Source organism: Prosopis cineraria, unplaced genomic scaffold (genome assembly GCF_029017545.1).
Source record: "Prosopis cineraria cultivar Desert tree isolate PC_DT_omini unplaced genomic scaffold, ASM2901754v1 PC7, whole genome shotgun sequence".
In the NCBI taxonomy this organism is placed as follows: Eukaryota; Viridiplantae; Streptophyta; class Magnoliopsida; order Fabales; family Fabaceae; genus Prosopis; species Prosopis cineraria.
The window spans coordinates 2,720,906-2,737,508 of NW_026555338.1; the positions used below are offsets into that span (position 1 = coordinate 2,720,906).

General features: G+C 29.4%; 1 long non-coding RNA gene across 1 annotated transcript; it reads left to right on the top strand.

Annotated features, from left to right (window-relative positions):
* The first annotated feature begins 11,082 nt into the window (after positions 1 to 11,082).
* LOC129315406 (uncharacterized) lies at positions 11,083 to 14,556 on the top strand. Its single transcript, XR_008594483.1, has 3 exons — positions 11,083 to 13,661; positions 13,739 to 14,233; positions 14,318 to 14,556. It is a non-coding gene; the product is annotated as an uncharacterized LOC129315406 (long non-coding RNA).
* The last annotated feature ends 2,047 nt before the right edge of the window (positions 14,557 to 16,603 follow it).

The following is a 16,603-nucleotide window of genomic DNA, read 5'->3' on the forward strand; positions in this document are numbered from 1 at the left end:
AGTAACTAAAAAAATTAAAATACTTACATAATATGCAAGTGTGGGTGTAAAAGCGTATACATATTAAAAAATAAAAATAAAAATAATATTATGAATTGGATACATGAGCTATTCTCTTTTTAATCTCCTAGCTCTGTCAAGTGGAATATATATATATATGTATATAAGTTTTTAAAAAAATAAACAACCTAATCTCCCTCATCATCCTCTATCTTCATATTACAAAATAGAATGTTTAAACCAAAGAAAAGCCCAACTTTGTCAAGAGTGTGTGTGTGTGTAGTTTTAGAAATAAATACACTTGTGAGATGAGAGTTGGATGTAGGGAGTCAAGAGAGGAGGAGGATGTATATAATGCGAACACAACAAGCAAGAGCATGACAACACTGAAATGAGTAACACAGAGTTGAGCAGTGCAATGCAAAGCAAGGGCAACCTATATAACATCATGAAGTGCATCAAAGATGTTGTCAATCTATAGTTGTATGAACAGTGCCTATTTAAAAAATAAAATATAAAAGAAGAAAGGAAATATTACTTAACAAAGTTAAACAAAAAAGTGATACTATACATCGGTACTGTACTCCCTACCTTTTATATTATGTCATATAAAAATTAACAAATAAATTAAAAAGTCGGATGAGTAGTATAGATCCCACAATAATATATTATATCATTTAAAAAAAATTAATAAATAAAACTTTTAAAAAAATTCATATGGGTATTATAGTACTGCATATCTATAGTATAAGAACTATAGATGAACAATACTGTTCAACAGTAATATATTGAAAAAAGTTAATAAATAAAAATTTAAAAAAATGACAAAAGTTAGATAGTTACTATAGATATACAATACCTACCTTGATGGTAAATATTTAAAAAAAAAACAGATTTATAGTACCTATTCATGTAATTACAATGTTGATAACCTTTAGTTATATAAGCTCAAATTAATAAAATTAACTCTAATATAGTTTAAGGTCAACCAAGATCAAACCTTTCAAGGAGTTGCTATTATAAAATTTTAATGGTTAAAAATATTAATAAAAGAACAAGTAATAGTTTATTTAAACTATTTAAAATAAAACCAATAAAAGATATTACTTTTTTTGTTTATTTTAATGAACTAAATTAGAATGAATGGAGTGAAAAGAGAGTGTATAAATATGAGTAAAATCAATGATATGGACTTTCGATTGACTTAGCCACCTAATACTTACTCCTAATTTTGATTTTAATTTCACTCCAATTAATTGGGTTAATGATACTTAAAATTGTCTAAGTTGAACACTAAGTTACTTATATAGCAACAATAAACAACCCAATGCTATAAAAATTACTCAATTACTTGATAGATTAATTTGGACAGTTTTTAACCTTTGTTCCAACCATAACACAATCTGTGTTCAATTGAGATTTTGAATACTAACCAATAAATATAACAAGCACAATTATGTCTCACTGATTAGTCACATATTTTATATACTAAAACACTTGATTTTTGGCATCAAATTGTACATATTAAGGTTTTATTCTCAGTTTTAAATTATCTCTTTCATATCAACTATGTAAACCCTAATGTTGCTATTTGATGATTGATTTGTCACTTTCAAAACCATATATTGGTATCTTGGGCATTAATTCTTTTCTCTTCCTTTTTAATTCTCTTTTTAAAATTTGTTTAGTCTTGTATTTTGATTTTTAAATTTTGTGAGGGCAATCTTAAAATTAATTATCAAAATCAATTCACTTGGAGGAATTAAAGAAACGAAGAGATAAGAGGGTGATGTGGCGCCATTTTCCAGATTTAATTAAGAAAGAAACAAATAAATAAATAAATAGCAAGGAGCATGAGATGCATTGAGGGATACATCATCAAAGGAGGAAAAGGCATGAGAAATGTGACATAATTAGATCTTAAGAGAGGACATGTGGCAGTTGATTAGAAGCTTAATTGAGTCACATTCTCCACACCTTGATCGTACGTTCCATGCATCAGCTCATTTACACGCCATTATTACCTCAATTTTCGGGCAAATTGTGCTAACTTTCCAGCTCATTTCCAGCTGGATATTGAGCATTCAGATCTGATCCTTCTTTGGTTTTATTACCTTTCACATTGTTCTTATCACCTTCACATTTTCCATACTTATATAAGTCTTAATTTCATTTTTAACTTCATTCTTCACCATTCTCTTCAGCCACTTTTCCAGATTCTCTCATCTTCCTCAAGCATCAAGTTCGTCCAGCCTATATCTTTCATAATTCCAGATTGATTCTTCTTGTTCCATCATTCATCATGTCCAGATCACATTTTCTCATCCAAACCTTAATTTCATTCAACACTTCCTCCATTCCAGCACCCATTTCATCCAGATTCAAGGCCAATTCCAGATTCTAATCTTCATCTTTATTCATCCATGGAAGCTTTTCAAACTCAAGAACTCAACCAAGTAATGGAGAGGAGTATGAGTGGCTGATCTACATTGAGCTCCAAGAAAGAAGACTTATCAACTTGAGAGTTCCAGATTTATTTTCCACATTTGCTTTCTCAACTCTATGATTTCTTCTTATTCTTATTTTGTGTCGCACCCGGAAATGCGACACAGACGGTGCGAGAATAGAGGTTCCGGCCTTCACAAAGAAGACCGAAGAGATCAAGACTCATATTGAGCATCAAAGTGCAAAGGGAACCGAATCTCATATTGATTCTGCACATCTTGAAAGTTTCTCTTTTCATATTGTTGATTCTTTTCACTCTCATGACATGATTTGCATTTTGGATGATATTGAGTATGAATCCTTTTTGTTTAATTTTGAGGATTCAATTAATTCTTTCATATACGCTATATTGCCTTTAGTTCCTAGCACTTTTGATTCTTATGCACCTATTGGTATGATTTTGGGAGCTAGAGATGATTTAGGCATTTTTTTACATGATTTTACTTCTCCCCATCTTGGTGAACTTGAGTTTTATTTTGTGAGCTTACATGATTATATACATGATGCTATATTTGAGTTCTTAGTTAGGGAATTTGCATTTTATATACCTTTTCTAAGAATTAACCACATGCTTAACCCCAAGTGTGGGGTGTAATTTATGAGTTGCCTAGCACTTCTTATTCCGTATATGATGATTTGAGTTTGTTAGATTTCATTGATTGTGTAAGGTACTTAGATGCTTCTAAGTAACAACAAAATCCAGTAGCAAACTTGATCAAAGAGATGACCAAATGCTCCCACTACAATACTAAATTCTAGAATTAAACAAAAATTCAACACAAATTAAAATGGTAATTGAATCAAAACACAAGACTAAACAAATTCTAAAAAGAATTAAAAAAGGAAAAGAAAAGAATTAATGTCTAAAATAGCAATACATAGTTTGGAAATGACAAATCAATTATCAAATAGCAACATTAGGGATCACATAATCAATATGAAAAAAAAAAAACAACTCAAAACCAAGAATGAAACCCTAATATACACAATTTGATACCAAAAATTAAGTGTTTTAGTATATAAAAAATGTGACTGATCAGTGAGACGCAATTGTGCTTGTTATATTTGTTGGCTAGTAGTCAAAATCTCAATTGAATATAGATTGTGTTATGGTTGGGGCAAAGGTTAAGAGCTGTTCAAATTAATTTATCAAATAATTGGGTAATTTTTATAGCATGGATTGTTTATGGTTGCCATATAAGTCATTGGAGAGAAACTAAAATCAAAATTAGAAGTAAAGATGAGATGGCTAAGTCAACCGAAAGTCCTTATCATTGATTTTACTCACATTTTTACACTCTTTTTTCACTTCATTTATTCCAATTTAATTCATTAAAATAAACAAAAGAAAAAAATAGTAACATTTTTTACTAATTTTATTTTAGATAGTTTGAACAAACTATTACTTTTTTTTATTAATGTTTTTAACAATTAAAATTTTATAATAGCAATTCCTTAAAAAATTTGATCTTAATTGACTTTAAACTATATTAGAGTTAACTTTATTAATTTAAACCTATATAACTAAGGGTTATCAACATTTTTTAAATATATGGGTGGGTACTATAAATCTAATTTATTAAAAAAATATTTACCATCAAGGTAAGTACTGCATATCTAGAGTACCTATCTAACTTTTTCTTTTTTTAATTCTTATTTATTATTTTTTTAAATATATTACTATCAAACAATACAGTTTATCTATAGTATCTATACTATAGATATGCAGTACTATATTACCCATCTGAATTTTTAAAAATTTTTGTTTATTAATTTTTTTAAATGATATATTATATTATTGTGGGACTTACACTACCCATCTGAGTTTTTAATTTTTATTCGTTAATTTTTTATATGATATAATAAAAATTGTAGGGAATATAGGACTCTACAATACCAATGTATAGTATCACTTTTTTTTTAACTTTGTTAGACAACATTTCCTTTCTTCTTTTTATATTTTATTTTTTAGATAGGCACTATTCATACAACTGTAAATGAACAATATATTAGATGCACTTTATGATGCTATATAGATTGTCTTTGCGTTACTCGACTCTTACTCAGCTGTGTTACTTATCTCAATGTTGTCGTGCTCTTACTTGTTGATATCTCTCGTTTAACTGGTCGAATCACATACAACATCCTCCTCTCTTGACCCCCCACACCCAACTCTCATCTCACAAGTGTGTTTATTTCTAAAACTATATATATATATATATATTTTTTCACTTGACAGAGCTAGATTTTCCTTTAGTTTAAATGTTTCATTTTACATTTTTGATTATTAACCATCATCTTTAATTATGAAGATAGAGAATGATGAGGAAGACCAAATTGTTTATTTTTAAAAAAAAATTATATACACACACACTTGACAGAGTTAGAAAAATTATCAACATTATTATCATTTTTTACAAAGGAAATGAAAATAGGCCATTGACTCATATCCTATTCATAATATTTTTTTATAATATGTATGCATTTTTACACACACATCAACATATTTTATAAGTATTTTAATTTTTTTAGTTACTTTTTCTCTTTAATTGCTAATTTCTTGAAATTTTTTTGGTTACTTTTTCTTTTTGATTGCTAACTTCTTAAAAATGACAAACTTGAAAACATTTAAGGTAAATTTATACTTTAGCTATTATTTTTATTTTCTCATTTGCTCATTTACTAACTTACAATTTTCAACATGTCCTTACGTGTTCATTGAACTGTGAGACAAACACGATACCTTATTCGACTAATACTTGAACACAAAAATGAAAACATGGATATAAATATGTTAGGTGAACTTCCACCAAAATTAAAGAAATATTGAACAAAAGCCTTAAATCATCAATTTATCACTAACCAATACAATCGTGCAAAAGTGAAACATAAAATTTTATATTTGAAAACTCATAAAAATAATGTAAGTTTTTTTATTTATTTTAAGTAAATTTAATTTTATTATTTTAATATTTATCATTATTAATTATTTTGTAATTTTATACAACTAAATATTCTCGCTCGTACTCATAATTGAAATGCAAATGAAGAGATATATCCTAGATTTATAAAAGCCTTAACTATAATATTTTTTCTTATAGAAGCAGTTCCGATAGTCCCAGAGTCACAACCATAGTCAACTTTTTCAACTCCACAACAATTGGTTAATTTTTTAATGAAAATGTTTGAAAATGATAAAATAACTTAACCAAAATTTCATAATATTCACAACTAAAAATAACTTGAGTATTATAAAATTTTAGCTAAATTATTTTACCTTTTTCAAACATTTTTATTAAAAAATTAACCAGCTATTGTAGAGTTGAAAAAACTAACTGTGACTATGGTCGACTCTGATACTATCAAAACTTCTTCTGTAGGAGGATATATTATAGTTAAGGCATCTTTATTTGCATCTCAACCAACAGAATGAGCAAAAAAATATTAAAATAATAAATATTAAATTTACTAAAAATAAATAAAAAAAATTATTATCTTTATGAGTTTTTAAATATAAAATTTTATATTCCACTCTTGCACAAATGTATTGGTTAATAGCAAATTGGTGATTTAAAGTTTCTACCCAATATTTCTTTAATTTTGATAAAAGTTCACCTGACATATCTATATTTATATTTTAATTTTTACGTTCAAACATCAACCGAATAAGATATTGACTTTATCTCATATCCCAATAAACATGTGAGGACATGTTGAGAACTATGTTAGTAAATAAGTAAGTGAGCAAATAAAAATAATGACAAAAGTATAAATCAACCTTAAATATATTCAAGTTTGCCACTTCCAAGAAATTAACAATTAAAAAGAAAAAGTAATTAAGAAAATTCTAAAAAATTAACAATTAAAAAAATAACTAAAGAAATTAAAATACTTGCATAATATGTTAGTCTGCATATAAAAATATATACATAATAAAATAATAATAATAATAATAATATCATGAATGCAACACATGAGCAAATGACCCATTTCATTTCCTTTTTAAAAAATAATAATAATGTTGATCATTCTGTTAACTCTATCAAGTAAAATATGTGTATATATATATATATATATATAATTTTTTAAGAAAATAATCAACCTAATCTCCCTCATCATTATTTATCTTCATAATAAGAAACGATGGTTGATAATTAAAAATACAAAATGGAATATCTAAACCAAAGGATAGCTTAACTTTATTAAGTGATATATATATATACACACACACACATAATTTTAGAAATAAGAAATAAACACACCTGTGAAATGAGAGTTGGGCGCGGGGGGTCAAAGGAGAAGGAAGATGTATGCAATGCGACCAGTTGAATAAAAGACAACCAAAAAAAAAAAAAACAAGAGTATGACAACAATAAGACAAGTAACACAAAGCTAAGTAAGAATCGAGCAATGCAGAGCAAAGCAAGAGCAACCTATATAACATCATAAAATGCATCTAAATACCATACATCTACAATTGTATAACAGTGCCCATCCAAAAAATAAAATAAAAAAGAAGAAAGGAAACGTTACCTGACAAAGTTTTAAAGAAAAAGTGATGTTGTAGATTGGTACTGTTACATACTGTATTCCCTATCTTTTTTTTATTATATCATATAAAAAATTAACAAATAAAAATTAACAAAATTAAAAAGTTGGATCAGTAATGTAGATCACACAATAATAGATCATATCATTTAAAAAAATTAACAAATAAAAATTTAAAAAAATTCAGATGGATACGATAGTACTAGATATTTATAGTATAAGTACTATGATGAACAGTACCGCTCCATAGTAATATACTAAAAAAGTTAATAAATAAAAATTTTTAAAAAAAAGGAAAAAGAAAGGTAGGTCCTTGATGGTAAAAAATTTTTTAAAAAAATCAAATTTATAGTACCCACCTATATAATTACAATATTGATAACTCTTAATTGCATATGCTCAAATTAACAAAATTAACTCTAATGTAATTTAGAATTAACCAAGATCGAATCCTTCAAAGAATTGTTATTCTAAAATTTTAATGAGCAAAAACATTAATAAAATAACAAGTAATAGTTTATTCAAACTATTTAAAATAAAACTAATAAAATATATTACTATTTTTTGTTTTATTTATTTTAATGAACTAAATTGAAATGAATGGAGTGAAAAAAGTGTAAAAATATTAGTAAAATCAATTATATGAACTTCCTTGGATGACTTAACCACTTAATCCTTACTTTTAATTTTAATTTTAATTCCTCTCCAATTAATTGAAGAGCACACGCATAATTACTATTGGTACACAAAAAATGAGACTTTATTTATGATAATTTTTTTATCAGGTGCCCTTGCTTTATTCTTTTTTCTTTAAAAAAGATAAAATATTTATTAATAAAAAATTAAATACATAAATAAATAAATATATATATATATATATATATATATATATCATCTTCCCCGAATTCATCTCTATGTTATATAATTTGATTACATTTATACAATTTATCAAAAAATACTGCCCTACGCAAAATGATTAGAATCATTAATATTGTTGTATAAAAACCCTTTAAAATAACTAAATTTTTCATGGTCTAAAATGCATTGAACTTGTTAAAATTCATCATCATTTTCTCCATCATGCACTTCAGTTTAAAAAATAACCATTTATGTTGACGTTGGATGTTGAATAGAACAATTTTATTTTGAAACTGTTTTGAGTCTTTCATAAATGCTAAATGAGTTTGCTTTCATGGTTTTTAACGTATTATTACATTAATTCTAGATACTGAACAATATATTCCATTTAAATGTTTAAATAATTCCATATTTTCAGATTTATTTTCTTGTTCTTACTCACTCACCTTATAGTTTCATTTCTTTATCAATATATCTTCTCATTTTCATTAAGAGATTAAAGCAACCAAGCACTTAATTGAAATTTTTCAAAATAAAAATGATTTCGTATGATCTTACGAATGAAGTCAAAAACCAATAAGCACATGTATTAAATAACACATTTAACACTAATAAATACAATCATGACAGATTAAATAAAACAGGTTTATTGTTATATTATGCACTGTATTCATAAATGACAAAAAAATTTTATTTATTTTAATAAATTTAACATTTATCATTCTAATACTTATCATTTCATTTTATAATTTATACAACCAACCCAACTGCAAAATACTATTGGTCTTGAGCTAAATGGCAGCCCATATAAAAGATTTGGAAATGTTTTATGCATAATATTTCTCAATGAGAAGCAGCAACAAAAACCTCCCGTTATCCACCAACCACATCCACCACCACAATATCCACCGACATAGGTACTTTTTAACAGAAATGCACAACAAAAAGATTAATGATGATGAATTATTAGATACTCAACACATTATCGGCCATGAAAATTTTTAACTATTTCAAAGGGTTGCTATATAACAATAATTATGATTTTATTCATCTTTCTCTACATAGGAGAATGTTTTTTTTATATATTAGATAAGTGTAATCAAACTATAATACCTCAAAATTGAGAAGATTATATGTATATTTTTTTTGCCTTTTTTTATTTTTTATGTACTCAATTTTTTATTAATAAATATTTTATTTTTGTAAAAAAAAAGAATAAAGCAAAGACATGATAAAAAAATTATCGTGAATATTTTTATTTTCTCTCTCTTCTTTTTGTATACCCATAGTAATTATACATAGACTCCTTCCTATGAATTATTAGGATAGGATTCACCCTCATTCTTACACCCTTGACTTGTTCAAAACTGAATCAACCCTCTTATCCTTTTCCTATAAATTTTCCTTTCCTTGTGATTTGATTTCAACTTTTCAAGAAATTATCTATTAAATGTTTATTTTTTATAACAATTTTTTATTTATCAAAGCACCGTTTAATAAAATTTTAGTTATGGAGAGAAGATTAATGTATAGGTGTATTTTTAAAAATTTCATTTTAATAAATTAAAACTTGTATAGAAAGTAACAATTATTTTTTATCACTAGAAAATAACTTCAACATTATTTTAAGGTAAAAACCATGGGTAACTTTTAAAAAATCTATATCATCTTTTTGACAAATTTATATTCAAAGTAACATTTTTATTCGAAAGACAACTATTCTATCTCTACAACAAAGCTAAAAATAGATCCAATTATTTGAAAATGTCCCGTACTACTACAATTTTACGTTGGACAAGGAGGAGGAGGAGTTGAAGGAGGAGAGTAAAAGAGTAAAAGGGGTCGACAAGAGTAAACGCTCGAGGCATAGGAAGTGGGGTGCTGGTAGAAGAATTGAAAGGATAAAAAGATTCATATTCTTTGGCACCTAGTTTAAATTCTAAAAAAATACAATGATGAGACCTTACATCAAATTTGGAGGGTGAGAGGTGTAAATCTAAACCGTCCAGATTAAATGATAAAATAAAAGTTATACAATATAAATCTTTCAGATTAAATATTTTTAAATTTATTTTAACTTCATTAAAATAAAAAAAATTATATAAATCTATTCAACAGTCTGAATAATTCTGATTTAATATGAATGGGCTCATAAATTTTTTATTTTGATAAATTTAAACTAAAAATAAAAATATTAAATTTAAACTATTCAAATTAACCCAACTCCATCATATTATCCTTTGGAAAGAAGGTGAAGTAGTAGATGAGTTAAAAGAGCTAAAGGACAAAGTATCTACAGCAGACACATTATCTGATGTGGACATGTGATTGATTAAGGCACTGTTGTTGCAAACACAACATCCCCAAGTGATCTTGACCCTTCATTTTCCCTCAAATGGGAGAACAATCAGGATGCATGACAAGGCTGAAGATATAAGCTTTTGGGATTTTGATAAGCTACAATTATGATCATTATTTGTTAAAAGCAAAGACTCAATCTCTTTCATTGCATCTACGGGAGAAATGTTTGAACAAATATTAAACCCAGTTATGATAATGATAAATTACATAAGGTTGTACGTTTAAAAGGTTTATTTAATCAAAAAAGAAAAATTATATTGGTTGTAAGTTTGTCAATAAATCTATTTTTACATGTTAAATATTTTTCACTTAAGTACCAATATTATTTTGAATATTTAAACTTGTCACTTTCACTTCTTAAGCTTACTTCCGGCACTGTGGTTACCCAAGATAATTTTTCATTTATATCGAGGTTGAGTACTCTACTTGTTTATCATACCAATACTGGAATATTAAATATTATGCATGTTACTTTTGGAATTGGGCTCTTATTCCCATTTTCTTTTCTCCATGGTATTGAAAACCGAACTAAACCGGCCGATCGGACTGGCAACTCGGCATCTAGTCCGATTTGGTTTAGCTGGGCAAAATGGACACCCTTGACCCGGGTTAACGTGGGTGACCCAAGATTAACCCAAGTAACCCTGCCCAACCCCTCGGGTCAGGAGGGTTGGGCGGGTTATTATTTTTTAAAAATCTGACCCCCAAAACGACGTCATTTTGGGGGTCATCATATAAAAAAAACTGAAGCATGCGTTCGTGTTGCCTTTGCCTTGAATCGTCTGTCTCGATTTTGCCTTGGATCAAAAATGATCAGAAGCCCTAAGCACCCCAAAATGACCTGCCTCAAAGCCTTGCCCAGCCCTCATCTCGTCTCCTCTCTATGGTTGTACTTTGTCTGAAGCCCTGAATCTGAACCTGTGAACTAAGAAGGCAAGAACTCTAGTTGTACTATGTTTGAAGCTCTGAATCTTGTCTCCTCTCTGTGGTTGTCTCGTCTTAGCGTCTTTGATCTTCCTTCTTTCCTCTTTAAGCTTGGAGGGTCTCGTTTCACCTGCTGTCGTGTGTCGTCCTTAGGAGCTTTAACGGTCAACTTAGGTAGCTACTCTCTTTCTCCCTCCGCTTGATTCAGGTATGGCTTCTCTCTCTCCCCTCTTCAAGCTTTATGTTGCTCATTGTTGCTATTGCTCTATCTCTTCAAGCTTCATTTATGATCTGCGTACTATATTCTGATTTACTCTATACCTATTATTACTTTGTATCTTTGAAATCTGCTACTCTATACTCTTAGAGTAGTATGTGTTCGAGCTTCATTTTAGTTGAAATTAGTCTAAGGAGTGTTTGTTCGAGCTTCACTTCTTGAAATTAAATTAATTGAAATTAAATTGCTCTGTATGTTCGAGCTTTACTTCTTGAATCTGCACTCTGTTGGCATGTCTGCTTTAATCTACACACTTGTTGAATCTACTCTGCTGGCATGTTCGAGCTTTACATTTTTTTGTATTAGATATTTATTTATGTTGACATTATTATAGCTTGCAGATTAAAGCTATAACATAGATATTGTAAATAATTATAGTAGTGAAGGAACTGAGAATCCCACTCCTAATTCCAATAATCCTACTCCCAATTCCAACAATCCCACCCTTAATTCCATTAACCCCCTGCAAGTCATAATGACTCCGCATCTAGAACCCCATCAGTTCGTGGGAAAAAAGATCCTGCATGGGCACATGTTGCCTTAAGAAAAGAGGGCAACAAAAATGTGTATATATGTCTTTATTGTGCATTGAGCTATAAAGGAGGTGGAATAAATAAATTGAAGCATCATCTTGCTAGTGTAAGTAAAAATGTAGTTTCTTGCAACAAAGTTCCTTTTGATGTTCGTCATCAGATGCAAGAATCATTGAAAAGTGGGGAAAAGAGAAAGCTTGCTGTTGTACAAGCAGACATGGGGCAACATGTGTCTAATGCTAATAAACCCAGTGCACCTACTCCATCTAAGTCAATCCCTAAGAGTAGTGCTAGTTAAAAAAAAACCTCCTACTATTCTAGTTGAAAATTATTTCGCTTCTAAGACAACTTTAGGTTCTTAACCAGGCATTAAGAGTGCATTTGCAACTAAAGAAGCATAACACAATGCAAAAATGGCCATTGCTGAATGGGCTATCATCAATTGCATTCCATTAAATGCATTAGATTGCCATTTCTTTCAAAAAGCTGTAGATGCTATTGCTTCAATTAGGCCGAGGTTTAAGGATCTTAATACTTATGAATTTAAAGTTAACTTGTTGAATGATTGGAAAAAAGAATGTGAGCTACTTATTGAGAGTCATCGATGTAAATGGAAAACTTATGGATGCACATTCATTGCTGATGGTTGGACAGAGGTAAGGCAACGAACTTTGATAAATTTTCTTGTCTATTCTATACATGGCATAGTATTTGTGAAATCTATTGATGCTTCTGATTTAGTGAAAGATGCCAAGACTTTATTCTCATTGTTTTCTAAAGTGATTGAGTGGGTTGGTCCCAAAAATATTATGCATGTGACTGATAATGCTGCTAATTATATAGCATGTAGCAAATTGATTAAAGATAAATATAAAAGTATTTATTGGTCACCTTGTGCTGCTCATTGCTTGAATCTCACTTTGAAAGACATTGCAAGCATGTCTCATGTGTCACAACTTGTAACAAAGGCATCAAAGATCACTATATTTGTTTATAATTATATGGTCTTCTTGTCATGGCTTAGGAAAAGAAAGGGTTGGAAAGAAATTATGCGTCCCAGTGTGACAAGGTTTGCTACAACATTTATCACATTGCATAGCATATATATGCACAAGCATGATTTGCAAGCTTTAATCACTGATAAGTATTTTGTGGATCACAAATTATCAAGGACCGAAGCCGGAATAATTGTTAGTGCCATCATATTAGATAATTAGTTTTGGAATGAATGTCTTGAAATTGTGAAGATTGTGTCTCCTCTCATAAAATTGTTGAGAATTGTTGATTTAGATGAGAAGCCTTTTTTGCCTTATGTTATGAAGGCATGCAAAAGGAAAAAAAAGCAATTAAGGCAATTTTCAACAATAAGAAGGATCAATACAAGCCTTACACAGACATTATTCAAGCCCGATGAGATAAGCACTTGAAGACCACTCTTCATGCAGCAGCATATTTGTTGAACCTTGCCTTCTTGTATGATGATGACTTTGTTCACAAGAGAAGGTTAATGGATGCTATGCTTTCAGTGTTTGAGTCAACTGAAAATGAAGATGTTGATTATATTGTGATGATGAAGCAATTGAGCTTGTATCGTGATCGTAAAGAATCTTTTGATAAAGCTTCATGTCATAGAGCAGCACAGAAACTAAACCCTTGTAAGTATTAATATTTAACATGGTCATGATAATTTTATTTATCATATAACATATAACTAGTTGTCCTTTATTTGCAGATGAATGATGGTCATTTTATGGAAGTTCTGTTCCAAAGTTGCAAAATCTTGCAATGTGTATTCTTAGCCAAACTTCTTCTTCCTCTAGTTGTGAGAGAAATTGCAGCTTGTTTGAACGCATCCATACCAAAAGAAGAAATAGATTGGAACATCAAAGACTAAATGATTTAATCTTTGCAAACTACAATCTACAATTGAAGCATAGGAAAAAATGAAAGTTATGAATGTTTTTAATAAATATGAATTTTATTACTATTTTATGGTAGATATATACTTATATTTGATTGCTTTGACCTCATCAAAGGAGCTAATTGAAGAAAAAGACAAGTTTTAATCCAATTGATTATGAATCTATTGACAAATTGGACTTTTGGATTGTTGAAGAGGAACAAGAGCCAGCTCTAGAGTTTGATGCGGATAATGTCACTAATATGGAAAGTGCTATGCATAATGAAAATGTTGTTGCTTCATTAGCTTTTGAGAGAAATAATGAAGGTTCATACTTACTAACATGTCTATATTGCATAATATATAATTATTTTTTACACAATGATTAATGTTAATTCTTGTCATAAATAGGTGAAGAAGATATCAATATTCTAGAGCATCCACATTTGATTGATGATGTTGGAAGTGGTTTAGGTTTCTCTCAATCATCTCCTAATGTTTCAATCCCTACTCCTGGAGATTTGAATGAAATTAATGAAGATTTTAGTGTTAATTATTATTAGCTTTAGACTTTTTGATGATTAAAGGACTGTAATGATGAATATTTTAAATGTTGTATTTTTAATGATGTTTTGATGATTGTGTTAGACTTGTATGTGGTATTGTATAAGATACTAAGTCTTATAGAATTTATTTTTATTTAAATCATATTATTTTATTATGTTCGGTTTGAACCCGGGTTGACCCCCGGTTGAACCCCTGACCCCTATCCTTGACCGATTCAATAGCCAGTCCGATTTTTAGTACCTTACTTTTCTCAAAGCCTATCTGATTTATATGTTATTACTTCTAGAATTTAGAAATTGTAGTCAAATCTACGTACTTTACTTCCTAACTTCTCCTCAATTCCTAAACTAAACTTGTAAATTTCAATCAATAGAAAAGCTTAATAGAAAATTTCAATCAACAAAAGAAATCAAAGCCATGGATAACGAATAGTCACAGGCCAAAATCAATCAGGGCTAGGACCATAAATAAGCAACACAAGAACAAAGAAAGATTAAGAATCTAAAGAAGCAAGAGAGAGAGTATAGAAAAAAGAAACTTACAAGTGTGAAAGAGGCAAACAAAGATGGCAGTACCCTCCGTGAATCCCTTTAGCACTTTCATCTTTAATTTCACCGCATGCCTCAACATTATTGACCAGCTAACCGAATGCATAAAAACATCATTACTCATATTAATTTACACACATTGAACAATTAAATTCATTCATTAGATTTCATGCAATCCAATAGGGCCATCGATATATTTTTCAAAAAATTACTATTGTTTTCTACATATTGCAAACAAAAATTCTCATGTATGAGCAATACAATGATAAAGAAATTAATGACATTAAGATAACCAACAGATAGTACTCTTTTCGATGCTAAATGTATGAAAACAACCAAACACAAAGAATCAAAATAAGCAAAAAGACCATAAACATTGCCAAGTCAGAAGTATTTCAAACTTCAAGAATTCAATCTTTAGAGGAATACTTTCTAGATTCTAAAAGAATGTAAGCAATAAGGTAAACTAGCTAGGAAAAGACTAATCACAATAGGTTATCCCTTACTAGTCTAAGTGTTTGAACTCAACGCTCAATGCATTTGTTGGATTGTGTCTCACTCAATTTTATATATTGCAATCCATCTACCATAAATTTGTTTCTCATCCCAATCTCTACTTTGCCATTTCATTGCACATACAAATTAAAAGGACTTTATCAAGAGTCATAATCTTAGAAGCACCGATATGCGAAAATGGCCGGCGTGTCCGTGTCAGATACGTATTCGACACAAACATGCATTCAGGACGAGGGGACAGTGCATCCCTTTTCTCAATTTTTGGCAGACGCGAGCAGATGCGGGTCGAGACGGGTTGACAGGGGCGGACAAAGGTCGGACGTGAGCTAACATGAAACTCTATATTTTTCACCTCTTTTTACTCAGTCCCAACTCCAGAAACCTGATGCCCTAAGATATTCATCTCCAGTCGACCCCCTTCTCGTGTTTTCCACTCTATCGCTCACTGCCTGTGTCAATCACTGTATCGTTCTTCAACCCTATATCATTCTGAGTCAGATGCGTTTTCACTTCTCACTTCGTACGCTGCCTCACTCTCACGTCTTCGACCTCATCGTTCTTCAGTCTGCAGTCTTCTGCTTCAATCTTAGTAATTTATTCAGCTTCAATCTGAGCTCTGCCTCAATGTCTTCGACCTCGTCTCTATCTCTTCTGCTCTTCACTTTTTTATTGTTCAATGTTGTGTTGCTGCCTGATGGATATTTATTGGGATTATTGCATTGCTGGATAATGAATATTTATTGCTCAATTCTTCACTGCTGAACCGAGAGAGGCAGAGCAACTGATCCGTTTTTCAAATTTAATACTGAATTACTAATTTAAACTTTTTTTTATTTAGATGGATTATTTTGTTGAGTTAAACATTGATTTATTTTAAATTTTTATTGGCTCTCTTCATGTTAAAATTTTTATTAGAATTACTTTAAGTTGATAATTATTTTTTGCCACTTGATAGTGTTTAAGTGCTTAACTATTTATTGTATTATATTTTATGATGGCATTAGATATCTTGAAATTGTATTTTTAGACATCCAAATATTTAATATTTAATTATTTATATAGCCAT